Source organism: Ahaetulla prasina, chromosome 1 (assembly GCF_028640845.1).
Source record: "Ahaetulla prasina isolate Xishuangbanna chromosome 1, ASM2864084v1, whole genome shotgun sequence".
Lineage (NCBI taxonomy): Eukaryota > Metazoa > Chordata > Lepidosauria > Squamata > Colubridae > Ahaetulla > Ahaetulla prasina.
Genome location: NC_080539.1, coordinates 141,324,469 through 141,340,231, shown reverse-complemented (window position 1 = coordinate 141,340,231; position 15,763 = coordinate 141,324,469). Strand labels below are relative to the sequence as shown.

The following is a 15,763-nucleotide window of genomic DNA, read 5'->3' as shown; positions in this document are numbered from 1 at the left end:
TCTTATTAGAGCCAGTAGGTTAAACCAGCCACGTTGGTGGAATAATGTGGGTCTATATGTATTAATGCTGGAATTTTAGGTTCACACAAATTATTATTTCTTAGGTTCTATTGTTATACATCAGGGGTCTCCAATCTTGGCAACTTTAAGACTTGTGGACTTCAACTCCCAGAATTCCTCAGCCAGCAAAGCTTCTGGGAGTTGAAGTCCACAAGTCTTAAACTTGCCAAGATTGGAGACCCCTGTTATACAGTATTGTTTGTCGGCTTTAATTCTCTGTGTGCTACCCGGCATCGCTACCATAAGCAGGTATCCCAAAAGTGCTTTTTTCCCTCCCCTAAAAAGGCAACTGGACTTTCTTGGTTTGTTTTCTTTGAAAATATTTTGCTTCTCATCCAAATTCAGAAGAACTGAAGACGTTTCTTGGATGAGAAGTCAAACATTTTCAAAGAAAAAACAAAGAAAGTCCAATTGCCTTTTGAGGGGGGAGGGGGAAGCACCTTTGAGACAACCATGACCTGGATGATTATCTCCATCCACATATACCAGGACAACGGTTTTCAATAAAAATGGTTAATGACATTGCTTAATACATACAGTACAAATAAATACAATAAAAAGTGTTTCACACATATAACCATACGTTTCATTAAGGTAAATTACAGGACTGATTTTAGTTAAAATTAGCAACCTTACTTAGCAAAATACAAAAACTGAACATACCACAGTTCATTTTGTTTTAACTGTGAGGGTTTTTTTTTCAATCCTTTAGAATTGGGGATCATGTTAAATTCAGGGCTATGCTCCTTTGAGATAACAATGATGCATTTGTGACAGATGCATTTGTCCAGTACTCAGCTTTCCTTAGGCATGGGTTACCCACATGCCAATGATATTATAGTAGTACATAATTAAGTTTGATGAGTTATCTGAGTTCCACAATAAGCATCACTCTTGTAATTATCAAGATTGCCCACTTAAGACCAACAGAGTAGCCAAAAATAAGTTTGAATAGTTTAGGACATTGGTGGAGAATCTTTTACTCACTGAGTGCCAAGCAGGTACGAGTTTTGCGTGCTTCACGCATGTGTGTGTGCTATCCGTGCTAATGTGTGACTCTTCCCCATGCGCTGTGTACACAACCACACCATCTGCGTATGCACGCAGGTTTCGCACGGCTTCCCCCCCATGCAGTTTTTGCACATGCGATGCATGCATGCGAATGCCATCTACGCATGTGCATGGTGCACGCAAATACTCTTGTATGCATGCACAAATGAGCGTGCATGCGCAGGAGAGCTTCAAATACCACCTGGGTCCCCTGAATTGTGGGCATGCATACCGGAGGCCCGAACAGCAGCTGGGGTGCATGCGCATGCACAGCTGCAGGTGAGCTGGACGACAGCTTGCGTGCCCAGAAAGATGGCTCTGCCTGCCACCTCGTGCACGCATGCCATAGGTTTGCCATCACGGGCTTAGGACCTATAAATAATGAAAAAAGAGACTGGGAAGTCACCACTTAGTTAGAAGAATGCAAAAAAACAGAACAATCAAAATGTTTAATAGGCTAAAACAATTTCATATGAACAGGATTGCAGCATTTTGATTTTTTTTTTAGACAAGACAGGGGACCTCCATTTATTTATTTATTTATTTATTTATTGTTTGAATTTATATACCGCCCTATCTCCCAAAGGACTCAGGGCGGTTCACAGGCATATAAAAACATCAATATACAAATTAAAACAATCATTAAAAAACTTATTCTACTGCCCAATTAATTAAAAGTAAAAAATATAAATATTAAAATCAATTTAAAAACCCCTCTAAATTTAAAATCTAAAAAACTAAGCCAGTAGTATAATAGTAGTACTATAATAGTAGTAAGGTGTAGGAAGACATGCTATATACAATATGATCTATATGTGTGTGTGTCAGTGCACAATAATAAGTAGACCATAACCTACTACTAGATAAAGTAGAAAAATGTGGGTCAGACAGCACCACCACCAGATGGATTTGTAACTGGCTGACCAACCGCACTCAACGTGTAGTCCTCAACGGAACTACATCCACATGGAGGGAAGTATGCAGTGGAGTACCCCAAGGCTCTGTTTTAGGCCCAGTACTCTTCAACATCTTCATCAATGACTTGGACGAGGGGATAGATGGGGAACTCATCAAATTTGCAGATGACACCAAGCTGGCAGGAATAGCCAACACTCCAGAAGATAGGCTCAAGTTACAGAAAGATCTTGACAGACTTGAACATTGGGCGCTATCTAACAAAATGAAATTCAACAGTGAAAAAAGTAAGGTTCTACATTTAGGCCAAAAAACAAAATGCACCAGTACCGTATATGTGGTACCTTGCTCAATAGTAGTACCTGTGAGAGGGATCTTGGAGTCCTAGTGGATAACCATTTAGATATGAGCCAGCAGTGTGCAGCAGCTGTTAAAAAAGCCAACACAGTTCTGGGCTGCATAAACAGAGGGATAGAATCAAGATCACGTGAAGTGTTAGTGCCACTTTATAATGCCTTGGTAAGGCCACACTTGGAATATTGCATCCAGTTTTGGTCGCCACGATGTAAAAAAGATGTTGAGACTCTAGAAAGAGTGCAGAGAAGAGCAACAAAGATGATTAGGGGACTGGAGGCTAAAACATATGAAGAACGGTTGCAGGAACTGGGTATATCTAGTTTAACAAAAAGAAGGACTAGGGGAGACATGATAGCTGTGTTCCAATATCTCAGGGGCTGCCACAAAGAAGAGGGAGTCGGGCTGTTCTCCAAAGCACCTGAGGGTAGAACAAGAATCAATGGGTGGAAACTGATCAAAGAAAGAAGCAACCTAGAACTAAGGAGAAATTTCCTGACAGTTAGAACAATTAATAAGTGGAACGACTTGCCTTCAGAAGTTGTGAATGCTCCAACACTGGAAATTTTTAAGAAAATGTTGGATAACCATCTGACTGAGATGGTGTAGGGTTTCCTGCCTGGGCAGGGGGTTGGACTAGAAGGCCTCCAAGGTCCCTTCCAACTCTGATGTTATGTTATGTTAAATATATCTAGAACCTAAAGTAATCCAATGAACTTAATATCTATCAAGATAGATCAAATAAAATATTGCTCCACAGAGTAATGGCTCAGCTATGGAATTCTCTGCAAGACTTAATATTAGGTGTAAATGCAAGATGATTTCAAGCAGAATAAGGCAAGTTCATAAACAATGTAAAAGCAAATTTTACTTGCAAGGTGTACAAACGTTTCCTTTTGATTCAGAAGCAGGTTCTGGAAAATAATTCATCACCTCACATTATTCATGAAAAACAAATTTCCAAAGTTGATGACAAAAAAGCAATCAAATATTATAAATAAAACATTAAAACACAGATTAAAATCTAGTTAGGAAATAAAGCAGCACTAGATTAATCCTATTTTACCACAGCAAATTAAATTCTCACAGTGAGCCTGAATGAACCTAGTATACCCTACTAACAGAAGGCCAACAGAGATGGAATTAATCTGATTTGATTTAGAAGAGAGCTCCAGAAACTAGGAATAGATACCTCACTTATTTAAACCCAAGGTTATTTTAATGTGTTCACCAAACAGGTCACTAAAGGCAGGGGAAGGACTTATCTCAAGGACCTGTCAGAATGGTGTTGCTGATATATATAATCTGTTCTTCCTCAAAATTTCAGAGCACAGAGATACAAATGTTATACTACCCAGATGTTATGCCCTCATGTGCAGGGTTTTACACAACTTACACTACCACTACTCCCTTCCTAGAGGAAAAGAGTGTAGTCTAGGACCTGAACATATTCAGCACTGGGACAATACAGTGGCATGAGGTTGTACAACCAACATCTTGACTTGCAAGCAGAACCAGAGAGCTATGAAGTGCAAATGTTGGAGAAAAGGATTTGCCTGTTCTTTGGAGCCAACCAACTGACAGAGTGCTGGACCGGCTGAAGCCTCTGAAGATTTTTCCAAGAAAGTTTCCATGTGGAGTCCGTTAAAACAGCCCAAATGAGATAGAGCAAAGGCATTTGGTGTTACAGCCTGATATGAAATCCCTAAGAACTGGCAATGCTGCCAAACTAACTTAGTTAAGACAAAGCTCTTTTGGTCATTGCCAAAATCTGGTCATTCGGTGTCAGGGCTGAATCCACAAGCACATTGGATCTGAGTGTCTAAGAAAGCTTGAATCCTTACTCCTTGGATTGCCTTTCCATTAAGCAGAGGTACTGCTTGAATTAAGTTTTAATAAAAACAATAGTGCACTGTCTGTGACCATAAGCATCTGAGAATGTAACAGGTTTCCAGGCCTGTTAGAATAAAAGTTGTTTTTAATGCAACATCATAACATAACATAACATAACATAACATAACATAACATCAGAGTTGGAAGGGACCTTGGAGGCCTTCTAGTCCCCTTACTTTCAATAGCTTCGGTTCTGGATGCACAAAGATTAGAAAGGCACTTAGCAGAAAATATTAAGGACCTCGAAGTCACCAAAGTCACACTGATTTCAGGGCGAGGGGTTTTTTTTCCCCTCCTTCTTGCTTTTTGCTTTTAATCTTTCTAGCTGAACCATCAATGCTGTTATCACCCTCTTGGTTCATATTAGCCTTAAGAGCAATATGTTGAAAAAAGAAAATTCATTATTGTTAACATGCCAAACACAAAGCCTCCCCCCAAAAAAAGAAAGAAAGAAAAGAATCCAATAGACACAAATTCAACCAGCGTTACCAGTATATTCCTGGTTCTTTGGAATAAACCTTGTCAATCTCAAGGAAATTTACTGGTTCAGGCACCAGGAATAGGATTAGATGATGAGATCAGCATCCCAGCTCAGTGGACAGGAGGATGGCCCCAAATCACTCACACAGGTGCTTCCTCAGAAAAACCAACAAGATCCCAAGAAAAAAAATAGACACAAAGCACTTCTAGCAAGACCATCAGGTTTGCTCCTCATCTTCACCCACTCACCTGCTTACCTAGCGCTCCAACTGCAACACCTCTATCCCAGGAAAGAAAAGGAGAGAAAGAAAGAGAGAGAGATGACTACACCTCATTTTACATCCTGCAAATGTGAGTTTCATTGCGTCTCCTACCTGCTGCAGTGGCCCAGAAAGAAAAAAAATCCTAATGCTGCTTCAGACTGACAGCCTTCGCTCTTAAGATCCAAGCTCTGTGAAACAGCGAGATGATGGACAAAAAGACCACTTCTGTGTGTGTGTGTGTGTGGAAAAACCGGCTTCAAACTGGCAAGACTCTGAGTGAGCACCGTTAAGCGTTCTTTTCCAGATTCCCAGACACTGGCAAGGGAATCTCTCTTGCTAATTCAAACGCTACAGCTGGTGAAGGGGGTGGGAAAAAAACCCAACCTCTCTTCAGATCCTCCCGAAACTTGCTTTAACCAGGCGCTTTGCTGGGGGGCGGGGCCTGGAGGGGAGCCCTGGCCAGGAGGGGGCGGGCAGGGAGGGATTCCCCGTCCGCGCTGCGCCTCCACGTGGATAAACTTTTGCCGAGGGAGCCGCCTGAGCAGAGAAGGAGGGGCGGAGAGGGGAGGCCAAATAACGCGGGGGAAGTGGGAGGTTTGTCGTATTAAGCCCGGAACGGCGCGATCTTGTCTTTAATAAACGAGCGTCGTCTCCTTCCAGAAAAGTTAAATCCTGTGCAAGGATACTGGAGACCAATATGGTACGCTTCGATCATTCCCGAGTCTAAATAACCTTGCTAAGTAACCTTGAAATATCAGCCTGGGTTCCCCTAGGAATCTGTCTTGGTATACCTTGCGCCAGCTGAATGTTGTGTTTTAAGATTCTTTTTTTGCCCCCTTTAAAAACTGGGCATTGATTATGAAATGAGGAGCTAGCAGCCTCCAGTATCACTCTGACTTCTAAGTAAAGTCTCTCTAGGCTATCAGGGAGCATCCCTGCCTGGCTTAGCAAATAAAAAGGATCTGGTGGATTTGCAGCAATGGTGAAATCCATTTTTTTTTTACTATCGGTTCTGGGGGAGTGGCTGGGTGGGCGCGGTGCGGATGGGTGGGCGTGGCTTAGCGGGCGTGGCAGGGGAAGGATACTGCAAAATCTCCATTCCCACCCCATTCTGGGGCCAGCCAGAGGTGGTATTTGCCAGTTCTCCAAACTACTCAACATTTCTGTTACTGGTTCCCCAGAACCTGTCAGAACCTGCTGGATTTTACCCCTGGTTTGCAGGTGATATTTGCACAGGTGGGGAATCTGGATGTTAGCAACATCATTGGTAGAGTCCCTTCTGTAAACTGATGCTTTGTGAAAAGTCTGTCTGCGGTGGATATTTTATTAATGCTATTTCTTCAGTAGCAGCTGTTTGAGGGGAAGCCACCTTCCAGATGTGTCCGCTATCTTTTTTACACACCAGATGAGGATGTACCTCATGGATGTTAGGGAGTGGTAGCGAGAGCAACTAAGCAGCTACATCATGGCAGAAATGAATTGACCAAGAAGGTTTTTGGAAAAGGGGATGGAAGGCCACCCCCAGCTATGATCCCAGTCAAATTGATTCCATGGAGTCTGATGGGCTCAATTACTGGAGGGTTTGGCTGCTCAGAAACTACTCCTGGAATTCTGAAATGTAGTTTATTGAGTAGTTTATTCTCAGGAGGTTCAAAGAAACATCTGCTTGAGGTAGGACACAGGTAGTCCTGAACATACAACCACAATCAACATACATACAATCGACTGAACATACAACCACAATTTATGTTCCTAAGCAAGAGAGTTGTTAAGAGAATTTTGCCCCGTTTTACAATTTTTTCTTGCCATCACTGAGAACCATTGCAGTTGTTAAGCTAGTAACATGGTTGGTAAATGGCTGCCGCTTCCCCATTGACTTTGCTTGTCAAAAAGTCATAAAAGATGATCACATGACCCCAAGGCACTGCAACCATCGTAAAAACATGCCAGTTGCCAAGTGTCCAAATTCTGATCATGTGACCATAGGGATGCTGCAACTGTCATAAGTGTGAAAAATGGTCATAAATCATTTTTTCAGTGCCGTTGTAATTTCAAATGATCACTAAATGAATGATTTAGTAAGTCCAGGACTACTTGTTTTGAAAAAAGTGACAGATTGAAACTGGACAACCATTCTCCACCTGGCCACCTCACATAACAGATAGAAAAAAAGCATGTCTAAATGTTATAGTAGACAAATAAAGAATCTTTTCTTTTATGTCCACTGAGAGCATATGCACCAAGACAAATTCCTTGTGTGTCCAATCACACTTGGCCAATAAAGAATTCTTATTCTATTCTACTGCCAGGCCTGGTACCTCTGAAGTGTTGTGGACCAAGGAATTCAGCAGAGAAAGAGAGTAGGAAAAGGCGTGGCAGGAGGGGTTCTTTGGGGCAATCTTCCAACGAAAATTTATGGAGATTCTCAATTATTCAGGGCATGGTTGTCCCAAAGGTGCTTTTCAAAAGGCTTTTGTTTTCTTGAAAATTTGACTTCTCATCCAAAAAGTTTCTTCAGTTCTGACTGAATGGTGGGGAATGGAAGGATTTATATTCTTTGCAGACATCTGATCATTAGTATTCTGAACTGTCATTAGCTCTCTGAGAGTTTGTTGAGGTCCTTGGGGGTTTATCTGTACCCTCAGGATCATTTGAATCAGTGTTCAAATGGGTGTGGAACAGTGGTGGGTTGCCCCCGGTTTGGACCGGTTCTATAGAACTGGTAGTAAAACTGGCAGAAGGCTCCGCCCACTGGCCCGAATGTCATCAAAAGTGATCTGCGTGAGCGGAGTAAGCGCACACGCATGGGCACGATGCGAACCGGTAGTAAAGGTTAATAGAACCCACCCTGTTGTGGAACCTTCTTGGGACTGCTGAAAGGATTGTGTTGTAGACAGGAGAAAGATGGTGTTATATCCCACCCAGCCCTGCTGATAGAGGGCTGTTCAATTTTAACATAATGTCCTCTTTGACTCCTCTCTCAAACCAATGGTCCTCTGTCCAGAATGTGGACTTTGCTGTCTTCAAAAAAGTGACCTTTGTCTTTCAAGTGCAGATGGACTGCTGAAGCTTGTCCTGATGGGTTTCTTCTCCTATGTTTGGCATGAGTTTATGAAGTGGCTGTTTTGTTTCTCCAATGTACAGATCTGCACATGTCTCACTCCTGCATTGTTCTGCATATACCACATTGCTCAGTTTGTGTCTGGGTGTTTTATCCTTGGGGTAGACAAGCTTTTGCCTTAATGTATTATTGGGACCTTGCATCTCTGGGACTTCCAATGAATGGAACAATGAATTCAGAAGTCTTATTTTTTTTCCCCAGCTGGTAAGGAATCATATTCTGTGCATATAACAGAATTGGGGCCTATGTAGTTACAGAATATATATACAGTATAATTTGCCAGCAAGCCATTTATATCTTCTTTAGATAAGATGCATCTAAATATCTTATTTAGATAAGAGCTAGCTTGGTCTAGTGGTTAAGGTGCTGGACTAGGAGTAGAGAAACCCCAGCTCTGTTTAAGCAAAAGCCGGTCATGTGATCTTGGGCCAGCCATTTTCAGCTCTTGAAAACAGACAACTAACCATTTCTGAAAAAGGCTGCCAAGAAAATTACATGGAGTTGTCCATGTATTCAGCAGGAGTCCAAATTGGCCCAAAGGCCCAAAATGCCCGGACACCTTTAGATTATCTTTCCAACATACAATCTCAGATAGAAGCATGAAGACAGATTCGTATAATTCAAAGATTCATCTAATTCTAAGCATCCCATTTCTGTTCTTTCCATTGATAACAGTTTCAAAGTCCTAACAAATAACATGTTGTTGACATTTAAATGACCAATTGCAACACAGATTGAACTGGTTTACATTACTCGATATAATTGGGAAGGGAAGCCTCAGCAACCCCAGATGTCAGATCATATTTTATTATTTCACTTGAGTGTGGCAATACTGTGTTTTTTTCCTTTAATATTTGTGGCTAAAATGAAAAGTAACTGATTATTTAACAATTGCTTTGGCTTCGTGGCTAAGGTTCTTTGGATGAAAATCCCCTGGGGAAAATTTGTAATATTAAATCAATGTCACCTAAAAAGAATCTAGATGATTGACTCCAATTTGCTGACAAAGTTATAACAAATTGTTTCTTTGCCTGTCTTAAAGAAAATCCAGTAGTCCAAGAAAAGCATGTATCTAAATTTTCTAATCTAGATCTAATTATTTTACATAGGCACACATATACACACAGATAAATACATACATACACATGCATGAAGAATACATGTGCTATACAAAACCAATGCTCTGCCAATACATGAATAGTTTAACATCATCCGCAAAGGGAACACAGTTGCTTATAATATGATAGTAAAGGTCATTTATATAAAGTATAAAGAGTGTGAGTCCTAAAACACTGCCTTGGGGGACACCGCTGTTAACAGGTGCGTTTGATAGGGCGTTCCCTATTTTGAGTATTTGCTGCCTGTTTGATAGGAACGCAGCTATCCACTTATGCAGGAATCCGGAAATGGCATAAGATTTTAGTTTTAGAAGTAGCTTGTTGTGTACCACTGAATCGAAGGCTTTACAGAAGTTTATATCAGTTGCATCTATTGATCTGCCCTGGTCGAGTTTTGAAGTCCATATGTTTTTGCAGTGTAATAGTTGCAGGTTGCAGGACAATTATTTTCTAAAGCCAAATTGCTTGTTAGAGAGTAGATTGTTAGTTTCTAAGTACAGGGTAATGGATTGGTTTATGGTTGATTCCATGATTTTGCAGGTGACACCAAAAAAAAAATGTTTAACTCTGACCCCCAGCACTGCCTGCTCATCTTCTACAGTCCTGAGAACAAAAGCACACCTCCAGTTGGTGAGAAAGGTGCAGAAGAAATATTCAGCACAATACACATCGAGGCAGAAAAAAAAGAAAACTATTCTCTCATTGTTGGAGACAGGCTGTTGAAACTTTGACGTGATAGTTGCCACTTGCCTGCAAAGCCAAGAAACTACATTTTAATTCTGCTGTGTCTATAAATTTGACATTTTCTTAAATGTTTCCATTATTAATAATTTACATCTGGAGAAAATGACCACATTTGATAACAGATGTATGAGCTCTAAATTATATTAAAATGTTACTGGTAGTAAAAAGAAGCAGAAAAAGAGAAGTTCCTCTCAGCTCAATTGGAGCATCATGCCAACAGTAGAAACTGCTTTTAATTTATTCTCATAATATTTTCCCAATGTGAAAAAAAAAGGTGTTGGAAATATGAATCCATCAGAATGTGCTATTCCAGGATGTGCTTTTTAATACCAGCCAAGTACTGGGGAGAATTCTGACCAATTAAGTGGCAGGAGGTCCTATTAAAAAGAAAATTAGAATGTTGTCGCCTTGAATGCATTGTGGGTTTTGCCCGGCTGACAGTAAATGGTAGCAGACCTTCGTTCCATTTAATTAGATTTTTGAAACAATACAAAAACACTTAAAAACCTCACTTCCAGAAAAGCTCCATTTTGAAGAGTAGGAAGCAGGAGGGAGGGAGAGGGAGGGAAGAAGGAAGGAAGGAAGGAAGGAAGAGAAAGAAAGAAAAAAGAAAAAGAAAGTAAGTTTCCTTTGTCTCTTAAACAGGATGACAAGTGAAATTCAGCTGGTTTTCACCGGTTCGCCCAGACTGTTAGTAAATTGCTTAGGCAGTTTGGAGAACCGGTTAAAAATAAAGTGCAAGAAAGGGGGGTTTTTCCCCCCTTCTCTCTCCCTTCAGTTAATAGCTCCAGTTAACAGTTGCAGCTGGAATGTAGCCGATAGATGCTGAATGAAGTCAATAAACTACAGAAACTGACTGGATTAGGGTAGGGAAATCTATCAATCACCCATCTAGGGATATGATTAACCTCTTCCCTTCAGGAAGAAGGACAAGATTACGAACATTTTCATTATAAAGAGCATTAAGTAACACGTCTGTGATCAGCTGATAGTCCCTGGAGTTTCCCAAGACCTTTTATAGCTGTTGCAGTGTTGGCTACTTGTTTCTTCCTGGGGTGAAAGGTACAGGAGGGGACAATGATGCAGCTTTATCATACAGGCTGTGAATTTAATGCATGTGTGGTCCAGCCAGCTGTATTGCTTCTGCTGTGAAGCACCCAATTTAGAACATAGAGAACATAGACTAATAGACGTGGCTAATGGCTTTTGGCAGCATGCTCAGGCTTTCAATTAACCTGAGCAGCTGCTCTTAGTTTCCCTCTCAGCTGCTTTTGCTTTGGGGTTGACTTTTTTAAAAAAGGGGAATGGCTGATTTAAGTTTGCATTGTTTTAGTGGTTCCTAGCACTGTCCTTTTGGGATGTACTTCCCTCACTCTTTTTTGAAAGCATCTAGTGATGGAGCACCCACAACTTCTGAAGGCAAGCTATTTCATTGGTCGATTGGTCTCACCCTTAGGAAATTTCTCCTTAGTCATAGGCTGCTTCTCTCTTTGGTTAGTTTCCATTCATTGTTTCTTGCTGTGCCTTTTGGTGCTTTGGAAAAGAGATTGACTCCCTCGTTTTTGTAGGAGCCCCTGTAAATTTCCTGACAGAACAATTAATCAGTGGGACAACTTGCCTGCAGAAGTTGTACTGTAAATGCTCCAGCACTGGCAGTTTTAAAGAAGAGATTGGATGATCATTTGTCTGAAGTAGTGTAGGGGTTGCCTTTAAACACCATTAGAGGCCTCTTTTAATTTAAAGGGCCAATTGAAAATTCTCATTCGTGGGAAAATTCCCATTTGTGCAGTATGGCTGAGATAAATCTTTTGAGTATGAATCTAGAAGTACATACAGATCTCACCTTATTGTAAGTCCATAAACAGGTTAAAAGTGTTCCTTTCGGTGTACTGTCAGTCTCAGCTGCCTCTCGAGGTACCTGTCTTGGTTTTGTTTTTTAATTTCTATAGCTAAGTTTTGTTTTTGATATGTTCTAGATTTAATTTCAGGTAGTTCTTCATTTACTTAGCCCCAAATTTATGTTAAGTGAGAAATTTGTTAAGTGAGTTTTGCCTCATTTTATGGCTTTAAGGACACCCTGTGCATTAATATCTATAAAGAAGGCATTAAATTGATCTAGATTTTGGAGATCAGATAGCAAACCAAGTGAGTTTTAGGAGGGATCGGTAAGCTAAACCCAGATGCAACAAGCACAAAAAATAAGGAAGCATATTAGGATTTCTTAGCTCAGAGTGGGTTCGGTACAAAGAATTCACGTTTTGAATTTATTGGAAAAAGACCTGTTTTTGGAGGTCCAGGGAAGAAAAATTGGTAAAAGTTGACAAACTGTAGTAATTGTTCTATTGCCCCAGAGCAGCGTTGTCAACTTTAAGATGAGTGGACTTCAACTCTCAGAATACCCCAGCCAGCCTGCTGATTGAGGAGTGCTGGGAATTGAAGTCTACACACCTTAAAGTTAACAGGATTGAAAAACACTCCCCTAATGGAACCCAAATAGTTCATGCAGGTTGTAAGTAAGTCCTCAGGCTTGCTGGGTAGGTTTTTCTCAAGGTTTGTCATACCACATAATTGCCACACGAGGAAGTGCTGATACAATAAGAAACATAGCTGAACCACATTGTACTGTACTATCGTCCAATTGCATCATTTCTTACTGAATTAGATCACAAAAGAAAAAGGTGGAATAACACAGACCCCTTCCGCAGAAAGGCTGCTGCCTAAATGTTTGGATGTTAACAATTTGTCACATGATGCAGAACATAATATGGAGAACAAATTTCTTAAGGCATCTATAAATCTCTTTGAAGAAAATGCTAGGAGCTCTAAAGGCACACTTGATATTCCCAAATTGTTTTTTTGGGGGGGGGGTTGCTATGTGCTCTTTTTTGTGTGAAACTCATCTGATGATGAAGGTGATAATGATGACAATGATGTTGATGTTGATGAACCTATACGTTGGTTTCGTCCCAAGCGCCTGATGGACCCCGAAAGGTTCCTGACGGAGCTTGGGCCATTCCCTGAGGATCTGGCCCACGGCACGACTGAGGAACTAGTCGTGGCCTGGGAACAGGCCGCAGCTGGGGCCTTGGACCGTGTCGTGCCTTTGCGGCCTCTGACCCGGCGCAGATCTCGTCCGGCCCCTTGGTTCTCCGAGGGGCTGAGGGAGATGAAACGCCGGAGAAGACGCCTAGAGAGCACCTGGAGGTCCAGTCGTTCCGAAGCTGATCGGACACTAGTTAGGTCCTATTCTAGGATCTACCTAGTGGCAATGAGGGAGGCGAGGCGTTCCTACGCCTCCACCCTCATTGCGTCGGCAGATAACCGCCCGGCCACCCTGTTTCGGGTGACCTGCTCCCTCCTTCATCAGGAGGTGCAGGATGACCCTTTGCAGGGACGTGCCGAGGAGTTTAGTGGTTATCTATACGACAAAATCGCTCAGCTCCGGGATGGTCTGGACCGAAATTGGGATGATCCAAGCGAGGGAGAGGAGGCACGTCTTGTCGAGTCTGTTTGGGATGAGTTTGACCCTGTGGCTCCCTAGGACGTGGACAGGTTGTTGGGGAGGCTTCATACCACTACATGTTTACTGGACCCGTGTCCTTCCTGGCTGGTACTGGCCACTCAGGAGGTGACACGAGGCTGGCTCCAGAGGATTATCAACGCTTCTTTGTTGGAAGGGGTTTTCCCTGCCACCTTGAAAGAGGCGGTGGTGAGACCCCTCCTCAAGAAGCCCTCCCTGGACCCAGCTATTTTGGGTAATTATCGTCCAGTCTCCAACCTTCGCTTCGTTGCAAAGGTTGTAGAGAGTGCTGTGGCGCGACAGCTACCCCAATACCTGGATGAAGCCGTCTATCTAGACCCATTCCAGTCCAGCTTCCGACCCGGATACAGCACGGAGACAGCTTTGGTCGCATTGGTGGATGATCTCTGGAGGGCCAGGGACAGGGGTTATTCCTCTGCCCTGGTCCTATTAGACCTCTCAGCGGCTTTTGATACCATCGACCATGGTATCTTGCTGCGCCGGTTGGGGGGATTGGGAGTGGGAGGCACCGTGTATCGGTGGTTCTCCTCCTATCTCTCCGACCGGTCGCAGACGGTGTTGACAGGGGGGCAGAGGTCGACCGCAAGGTGCCTCACTTGTGGGGTGCCGCAGGGGTCGATCCTCTCGCCCCTTCTGTTCAACATCTATATGAAGCCGTTGGGTGAGATCATCAGTGGCTTCGGGGTGAGATACCAGCTGTACGCTGATGACACCCAGCTGTACTTTTCCACCCCGGGCCACCCCAATGAAGTTGTTGAAGTGCTGTCCCGGTGTTTGGAAGCCGTACGGGTCTGGATGGGGAGAAACAGGCCCAAGCTTAATCCCTCCAAGACGGAGTGGCTGTGGATGCCGGCATCCCGATTCAGTCAGCTGCAGCCGCAGCTGACTGTTGGAGGCGAGTTATTGGCCCCAAAGGATAGGGTGCGCAACTTAGGTGTCCTCCTGGATGAACGGCTGTCGTTTGAAGATCATTTGACGGCCGTCTCCAGGAGGGCCTTCCACCAGGTTCGCCTGGTTCGGCAGTTGCGCCCCTTCCTTGATCGGGATGCCTTCTGCACAGTCACTCATGCGCTCGTTACCTCTCGCTTGGATTATTGTAATGCTCTCTACATGGGGCTCCCCTTGAGGTGCACTCGGAGGCTTCAGTTAGTCCAGAATGCAGCTGCGCGGGTGATACAGGGAGCTTCACGTAGCTCCCGTGTAACACCGCTCCTGCGCAGACTGCACTGGCTACCTGTGGCCTTTCGGGTGCACTTTAAGGTTTTGGTTACGACCTTTAAAGCGCTCCATGGCTTAGGGCCTGGGTACTTACGGGACCGCCTGCTGTTACCACATGCCTCCCACCGACCCGTACACTCTCACAGAGAGGGACTTCTCAGGGTGCCGTCCGCCAAGCAATGTCGGCTGGCGGCCCCCAGGGGAAGGGCCTTCTCTGTGGGGGCTCCCACACTCTGGAACGAGCTTCCCCCGGGTTTACGCCAAATACCTGACCTTCGGACCTTTCGCCGCGAACTGAAGACATATCTTTTCATTCGTGCGGGGCTGGCTTAAATTTTATTGATTTTAAATTTTCTACTACTAATTTTTAAATGGGGTTTTAGTTTTTTATATATTTTAAAGTTTTAGGCCAATTATAATAAGTTTTTTAATTTGCATTTTAAATTGTATATTGTATTGTCTGTTTTTACTTTTGCCTGTATACCGCCCTGAGTCCTTCGGGAGAAGGGCGGTATAAAAATCAAATAAATAATAATAATAATAATGATCTCATCCTCTGTAAATATCTTCCCTTCAGGAATTGTATTGACTTCACTCACATTCATGCTTAAAGCCAGTTTGTGCCAAGAAAATCTGGCCGATGTTGGCAGAAACGTTGAGAGATAGGAGAAAGATTAAAAAACAGCAAGTTCTTATTATTTAGAAAATGACTTTGGCATTGTCTGCAGAATCAGAAAGTCACCAGTAGGTTTTCTGGTATCTTAAAATTAACCCTACATGTTATTCTAGCAAAAAGAAATAACATAGATATTGTAGCGAGAACTACATATAGACATACTTACCCATCATCCATTACTTTTGTACTTACTTACATTACTTACTCATATTGTAGAAAATAATTATTAAGACAAAATAATAAATTAAGATAAGGAAAAGGATAAGAAATAAAACTGTCTAATTTACAATAGCACTACTTACTTCCATTACATCCATATGCTGTTTTATA

The 15,763-nt window shown here is 42.5% G+C and overlaps 1 protein-coding gene across 1 annotated transcript in view; it reads right to left on the bottom strand.

Annotated features, from left to right (window-relative positions):
• COL21A1 (collagen type XXI alpha 1 chain) overlaps positions 1-5,388 on the bottom strand; it is a 116,438-nt gene extending 111,050 nt beyond the window's left edge. Inside the window, exon 1 of the mRNA XM_058176888.1 lies at positions 5,127-5,388. The gene's annotated coding sequence lies outside the window, so the exon portion shown is untranslated. The remainder of the gene's footprint in view (positions 1-5,126) is intronic.
• Between the last annotated feature and the right edge of the window lie 10,375 nt (positions 5,389-15,763).